The sequence below is a fragment of the Varroa jacobsoni genome, unplaced genomic scaffold, assembly GCF_002532875.2.
Source record: "Varroa jacobsoni isolate VJ856 unplaced genomic scaffold, vjacob_1.0 contig02221, whole genome shotgun sequence".
Lineage (NCBI taxonomy): Eukaryota > Metazoa > Arthropoda > Arachnida > Mesostigmata > Varroidae > Varroa > Varroa jacobsoni.
Genome location: NW_019214779.1, coordinates 49,749 through 58,228, shown reverse-complemented (window position 1 = coordinate 58,228; position 8,480 = coordinate 49,749). Strand labels below are relative to the sequence as shown.

The window sequence follows — 8,480 nt, the reverse complement described above, 5'->3', positions numbered from 1 at the left end:
TTTTCAGGCAGTATTCTTTCCATATTAACAAAAAGTAACTGTATCAGGTAAACGAAATTCAACATGCAGAACATTGTAGAAAAACATTCATTATCTCATCTGAAGGTTCGGCAAGCTGAAGTGCGGAGAATACCAGAAAAAGAAGCACGATCGATGCAGCGACTAGCAATAGACTGCCCAAAATCATGGTTTTCAAATCAGAGATATCGTCGCAGATCAGACGAAGAGAAGCCCCTTTGATCCACAAACAGTTGCTTCCTATTCGTAACGGTGCGAATCATTCATATTCTCGATGAGTTAATCAATTCTTCAAAGGGAAAATCCTCGTCTACCTGTTAAAGCACTGCAATTTCTTCTTAGTTCATAATCAGTATGTTATTATTATAAATTAAATAAGGCATTAGCGACGCTGTGCGCCGATTATCTGAAAACATCAGTGGCAGCTATTGACGATACATGACGAAACTTAGCTGGAGTAACGAACGTCATCTTCCGCTGTCCCCGTATAAACGCACTTCTCGGTGCTTCTGTGCCTATTTAAACTCATCTTCATGACGACAATCACTCGTTCTCTCCACGTGGCTTCCTGCTCACACTGTGACAATTTGTAAGCGTTTTCAGTTCCGCTGTGTTGTCTCACATTATATATGCTCTGTGCAAAAACACTGCCACTGCGATAGACTTTGAGGTGGGGCCGAGTTTACGTAGAGATATCACAGAACTTGTCTGACCAAGATCAGCAGGATCGTCTTCGGCGGTAACTCCAGTAAGTTGTTCGACTATAACTAACCGTCGCGATGCCACCTATCAAACAGGATGTTCTTTGTTACTCGATAAGCGAGCTGTCACATGTTAGCTTAACATCAACGTGACGGGCCATCCTGCAGTCAACCTGATGTTCAACTAGAATCAGCGACACTGAACTATGGTTACCGCATTGCATCTCTTCACTCATTCGTCATGCAACAACCATCAGGCACTAGATAGTAGTCGGCTATCTGGGTGGATGCCAAGAGGCAATGCTTGCGCGCTGTGGGACGCACTAGGATTGTTTGGGCGCCAGCCACTATTGAAATGTGGTGCGCGGACTGACAGCCCCTTGCAGGAAAGAATCGTAGCGGATGGTTTGTTGATTGGGTGAATGCTTGCGCCGCCGATAAGTCAACACTAATAAATGCTAGCTACACTAGACCGCCGCACGCAGACCCAATGGATCTTCCCTATATATATATATATATATATATATAAAATGTCTGTCTAATTAAACATCTACTGCCGATAGCGGCTATGACAGAAAACTAATTAGCGGTCATCGGCTTCAAACAACAACCTCCACTCGATTTGTATTAGATGGCAAATGTGGATGTGGTTATGGGGTGTTCGGTGAAAAGTTCTGGGGGCACACAGGCTAACGCTATTTGAAACAGGCACGCACGCACGCACGAAGTAGCACTTGTTACCGTGCATTGTTATCGAGAATCTGTTGGTATTTTCTGCCAGTGTACTATATACCAGTCTAATTGGCCCAGCGTTTTCTGCTAATAGGAATCTGGAAAAGCAGGTAAAAGAATTAGGCTTCTATTTAATTGTAGCGGTGGGCAACGAAAATGAATGCGATGATTATGGACGATTTGGCCAAAGCAACGTTATGCAGACATATATAAACCCATATACTGCTTCGGAGTTTCAGCTAGATATAGAGCAAAGCGTGTCCTCTAAACTTGCGTAGGCAGTCCATATATTTCTCAGCTGCACGATATTTAAATGGGTCTAAAGATCAACGCGTCGGTCGATAAAGTATGCTTCGCCAGTCAAGCTAAACGGAATAAAAGCCAAATATCCGAGAGTGACTACGGCTTTCGTATTGCAGCGTCGCGTGATTTGACGACGTTCGCGTCAACCGTTTTTGGTGCTTCGCAATCTGAAGTTCTGTGACATTTAAGTTAGTATTGGAGAAAGATTTTTCTCATCTGAAATTTCCAGCATTAGACAGACATCTTGTAACCATCGAGTAATTCTGTGATCATGAACAGCATTTAGAGACGGTCAAAACTGTATCTAATAGAAAAATCCTTAGTGGTTATATCGGCTCCCAGGCTGCGCGTGACTTCCGGTTAACCGATATCTGGTGCTGGCTCAAGTATATTATAAACAACCCTTTTTATTTTTAATCACCTTTTATTATTCACCTTATTAGAGAAAACTTTAGTTATTTCTCGTCACATCTATGAGAGTGCCTAATTCAAAAACATCACATAAATTAAAATCGAGCGAGCCGCGACGAAAGCGGTAGACCTATCTGAAAATACAGATAATATCTTTAGGCAGCTTTTTGTCGTCTGTAATAAACACAACCTGCTAGGACACGCAGAAGTCGACACCTACGGCTACTTCAACGATGTCGTCCGGATCGAAGAGCTGATATGTATCAAACACTTACCGTTAGACTCGTTTATGTTATTATGCATATTATACATGATCATCACATATATATATATATTTGTTTATTTTATAAGAACAGCTGGCATGAAAAACAGAGACAACAGTTCTCACAGTGTAAATATAAAGCAACATAAAGTTTATGAAACAACAGTATCCAATGTGGACTTGGTTCGATTATACTAACGAACAATGCGCTGATTTCAACATTTTAATAGTAGACTCCGGTTTCTAGAAGCGGTAGTGGTCTGGCCAGTCAACTAACCATGCTGTTTTATTTCTTCGTTCTAACGAAGTGCTTTATTACTAACTAATTAATTCTAATTAACGAGTATATTACATCATGGTACATGTATCGCAACAACTTGATTTACATTACCCTTAGCTTTTATATATTCGCAGTCGTCAGCCACTCTACGTACGATTAGTATTGCTATTGATCTTCTTCTTCTTCTTATTGTTGCGTGGTTCAAAACAAACCTTCAACCCGTTTCTTGGCCTGACAATTATTTCTACAGCCAACTCTAGTTCGTCCCTTTTTTGCAGTGATTTAAGTCGAAACTTTCGCATCACCTGTGATAGGACGATCTTCATTTCGATTAGAGCGAATTTTTGCCCGATACAATTACGTATGCCGCCCGAGAACGGAAAAAACGCAAATGGCGAATGTTCAGTTGGTACAGCGTGAGCGACACCGTCAACACGTAAAAATCGCTCCGGCCGAAACTCGAGTGGCTGTGGAAAATAATCAGGATCTCGATGGATGCCATATGAGAAAAGGTTGATTGTCGCGCCTCGTGGTACTGTGTAGCCTGCTACCTGAACATCTCTATCGATACGGCGGGCAATTACAGGCGCCGATGGGTATAACCGTTGTGACTCCTTGATTGTTGCATCCAGATAGTGGAGGCGCTTGAGCTTTTCAATCGTGATTGGCTCATTGTCATCTTCAAACACTAAATCGAGCTCCTGGTGAATGCGCTCTTGGACTTCCGGATAAAGCCCCATCATATACAGGGCAAAACCGATCGCAGTGGCCGTCGTGTCGTGGCCAGCAAACATAAATGTATGAACTTCGTCGCGGAGATCAGTCATAGTTAACTCATCTGGCTGTTCGAGATGAACTCTTATGAGCAAGTCAAGAAAACTCTCCGTTGCTTTCGTCGCATCAGCTTTGATAACGGCTAGTCGATCATTGATTACGTTAGTGACAAATACGTGCATTTCCTTCACCGCAGAGTTAAACTGCCTCCCCAGCGGCGTTAGATAATAGATAAAATCATTCCATAACCATGGTCTTGTGACTCGATACATGTGGGCCTGAGCAGCCCGATAGACCGCTCGTACATAGGGTTCATCAGGCTTAAGCTGAGCGTTAAGTTCGATCCCCATAGCAATCTCGGTGATGATATCGAGGCCTAAAACTTGTGACAACTGTATCACATCGACGACACCTACTAGTTTTGAGCAAAAGACGTCGGCATGCTTCTTCATGATAGGCGTAAGGTTTTCCAAAACCTTGAAGTGAAATACGGGAGTGATCAACTTCCTCCGCTTTCGATATGCGCGACCACTGCCTGTGAACAATCCACCTCCCATCCAAGGTACAAGCATGTTATAAATAAATGACTTTGATATGTTGTGGGTGTCTGACAATACCTTGGCAACGCCATCGGCCGTTGAAACAGTAACAAACGGCGTGAGGCCAAGGTAAGCCTTAAACACTTTGTGACGCCGCATCTGGAAGAACAAACCGTCGATAGCATTGAATACTCCAACATTATAATCAATCTGGGGTCCTGCGCTAACAATGGCAAAATGCACAACAAGATTCCACACTAGTGGTATTTGGTCAAAAGGCCCTTTCATCGGAAGGAGAAGATACCACATACGTATCCAATCGCAAATGCCTCGTGTCATTCGACCTACGCTATTAAGTAGGTACCAAACGGCAAAATACGGATAATCTAAGACGTTCGTCAGGTTAGCAAAGTGCTGTCGTACATAGCTTGCAATACGTTTGATTTTCATCTTATCCATGCCTCCCGGAGTTCTGCTCAATATTGCCATATATAGATATGTATAGGAAATGATATCGGCCGGCAAGAAAGATACATTGAAACATGTTCTTATAGAAGCTCTAGGCAATATTGCGACAGCCCTCACATCTTCCTCGGAGCAAACTTCGGCGAAAATCAATAGTAGAATATAGATGCGCGCAACCACATAACAGTCATCGGTATTTAACCCGACCTTAGAACACGCAAACGCTAAGAGGATAGTCCTCACCACTGGGGCATCGTAGCGATGTACAGATGAAGTCTGGGAATCTTGAATAGGAGCTAATAGTGTTGAGTACACAGGGATGTCACGTACGTTTAAGGATAAGGGGAGGAACGTAACAGCAGAAGAGTTTTAGTAAATTCCCCTAGCCTGCGTCGTTAGTGCCGAAGTCAGCACTTGCCGTCCTCCACGTTCACTTACTTAACACATTCGCGATCATTATCTCTGCATATACGGCTCAGGTAAGTGTTCTTTTAGCAACTCTTAACACCCCCTGTCGATACGAGAGCAGGGAGATAGCGACAGCTAGTGTACACTGTCAGGTTTTGAGATCTGTAGCATTACTGTGCCACTGCTTAAATCTAAATCAGGAGATCTTTCTGGGGAAGGAAAAAGTGAAGTAAACACTGCAAAGATCTGGCTGCTACTGGAAATGAGTCATCCGTTCCTAGCAATGGCACTATAGTACAGCGACTACTGCTTACTTGCTACGCGCCAAAGTATTCGCATTCAAAAGCAAACAAAATAAAAACAGAATACGAAAAAGACCGTAACCATGGTGACAACGACGACGCAAACGTATGAAAGGAGAAGACGTCTGTAAAAACACCATACGACGGCGATGGGGACGTCGTAGATTGGTCGTATGAATGCTTTACTGAAAATATTGATAACTGTGGCTCTAGCTATACGCTGTATGCGGCGTGTTTATAAAGCTGCTGACTTTGAATAGAGTCAAAGCGTTTATCTATAATCTTCCATGCGACTCATAGCGAAATCCTAAAATTATGCACAAGATTATAGTGCGAGTGGAGCGCGAAAAGCAAGAGAAGCTGACGGTTAGATGGACACGCAGCTAACACTGCTGCTACGCCACATTTTAGGAAATCGATGTCTGCTTAGTAAACCATTGAGTCGAAAATTATCGGGTTGCTTTTACCGGTTATAAACACCCACTAAACTGGTCAAAACTGTCTGGTAGATTAATCATAGCAATGTCAAGGGTCGTCGCCAGCTAACGGAGAGATTTAAACAAAAGTTAGCGATAGAAGATTTTCGATTTTATGAGGCACACGTTCATTGAGTCTAAAGCCCAGCTCTCTAATGATACTTACAACTTTGTTGTTAAAACCTGAAATAAACACGCAAAAATTTCACAATATATAGTAATGCGTAAATTTGGCCGTCATGGCTACTAGGATTTCAAAAAGGTAGAGCAATAATAACTATATATTTAAATATACCAGTTCCCTATTATTTTTGATGCGTTATTCGATTCCTATTGCCATATTGACAATTTGTATTTTGATGTTTGCTGTCCGATGAGATAGGCAAATTTGTTAAGATTCTTGGAGAAGAACCTTAGACTTCATGTTTTTAAGGCGTTGTATGAAGTTCAGCATTCACCTCCACGTGTGGGATTGGATGACATGAAAACTCACGTTCCAAGTTAATTTATACTCAGCGTCAAGAGGCACCTTTCATCTAATACCAAAAATAAATCTGCCGAACGTCTATTCCTATTCAAGTTTCTATTTTAAAGTTAGCTTTTTGTATATGCTCTACTTAAGTTACTTAGCCTATAGCTCGGGTTATTGATAGAAATGTGATTATTTTTTTTGAAGATTTTAATGATAAAGTTCCATTTACTTCACATATGCTACATTACTGGACGAGGTTTTCGTTGTCAAAAGACCCCACAAAGAAGATTCGCTGACTTAAATAAGATCAGCACCCTTCGGTTGTTGTTATTTACTGTTACCGGCCTACTTTTCTTTTACAACCAATCCAATTGAATGGCAATTGGTCGTAGTACGCTTTTACAATAGTATCATCGAGAAGTGCTTTTGTTTTTTCTAGTTGGGAGAGAATCATAGATAACGTCTATCGTACGTTAATATGGAAGAAATCTATGAAGTAGCCGTAATAAGCTCGAATTAAGCAATACTTGGAGCACAGCAGAGAATATGCACCTCAATTGTTTTCAAATACGAAGTAGTGGGATAAGGATTTCTTCAACGAGTACCAGCTAGTGGACTAGAGGCGTATATCTTTACGGAAGATACGTTCTATCTTCTTATTTAAATTTTAACTAAATTATCGATGCATTCTACACACATATTTCGCATACAGTCTTAACTGTTGCCATTTTCTTTTGTTTTTTCAATGACAGAGCCAACGTTTCCATTGCTGTAGTACTTCACAGTTTAAGGCCAACAAATATCGTAGAAAGGACATGCTATTGCTTGACAAATTTCTCGCTGCCGAAACACACTAATAGTGATCGCGTTCAATTTCTGAATCCAGCATTGATCCCTAGACTCTTCTACAAATCTTCTAGCTTTAGTCGATATAGTAGAAAAAAGAGAAACCCGCATACGTCGTTGCTTAATACGTAAGCTGATTGAAAATTAATTTTAGAAAATGAGATGTAATTAGAAAATAGAGCCCAACAATGTCCGCGTATTTTAAATATTTTAAATAATATTGTCATCACCCATTCCTACAATGGTGATAGCATGATAGAAGAGAAACGCTATTATTAAAAACACGATTTTTAATTTCTTGTCCAGTTAGCGCCAGATTTGTAAAACTGCGTGCCGAACCCGTTTCTAATTGGTACAACAAGCGGGCTAGAAAAGTATTTCGACACACGTACGTGGGTAAGATGACCTTGTAGCACAACAAAAAACCGTGTCTTCATTCATTCATCAATCAGCGGAGATCATACGTAGATCGTATGAAGGTCTCGCCTTCTCGCTCGTTCTTGACAATTCTGTGCCATCTGTACGAGGTGCATTGCGATCCACTATGCCGCAGCCTTGAATGTGCGTAGCCGCCGGGGCAGAGATAGTTTCGTAACGGTAGCTTAGGTGGTGATGTGTTGCAAACATACGATAATAACAAGTACAAAAATCGCTCCATAGATGATGGGCAACGAATAGATTACGGCGAGGCAAACATTAGCAAAAAAACTAATACGTGTTACTGGTAACGTTATCTCTATCTGTCGCTGTTAGAACTTAAAATGCATCTCGTTTCCCCTCTTCTGTAAACTAACGTCAGCGGTCCGATTTCCTTTACGCTTAATTAAACCACTCACATCCCCCCAAATCATCTGTCTATTGTTCCAGTGGGACCTACCGCAAACAATGTAAAAAACTGTGTACAGTTGCGTAAAATAACGGAAATGTGGACCTGATAAGCCACACACGGTCCACCCAGCAATAGTTATCTTAGGACAAGGAGATACCGAACTCAGCTGCTGAATATGAATAAGACTATGAGAAATTAAATTTTGTTCATTTTATCAATAGATCGACTGAAACGCTGAGTAACGGTACGCATCTAACTAACATGCTTCGTTAAGCAAACGAATTGTTCTGGCTTTAATTTTTGCAATATTGTATTTATGTAGTGAAAGGGACGGTTAACATATCCCAGTAACTTAAGGACTGCGCATTCCGTATGGCCACCAAAAGTTACCGACTCAACCTACAATGAAACAACTAATAAACCCTTTGACATTTTATCAAATACTATAAAGATACATGTTTTCCAGTTACTATTTTGGCTGTCGCTTTATTACGTCCGCATGATAAATCACAGCGCCTTTAAGCTAAACAGCCACCATCTGTCGGGTTCGATTGACGCCACTCTAGCCTCAGCCAACGGATGAATTAGCATCGGGCAAATACAATGGAAATTGGCCAGCTAGTGTACATGTAAAATAATACAACTTCAATAGATTTAACGGT

General features: G+C 41.2%; 1 pseudogene; it reads right to left on the bottom strand.

Moving 5' to 3' along the window:
• Positions 1-2,552: 2,552 nt before the first annotated feature.
• Positions 2,553-5,124, bottom strand: LOC111272426 (cytochrome P450 4V2 pseudogene; annotated as a pseudogene).
• Positions 5,125-8,480: the final 3,356 nt, after the last annotated feature.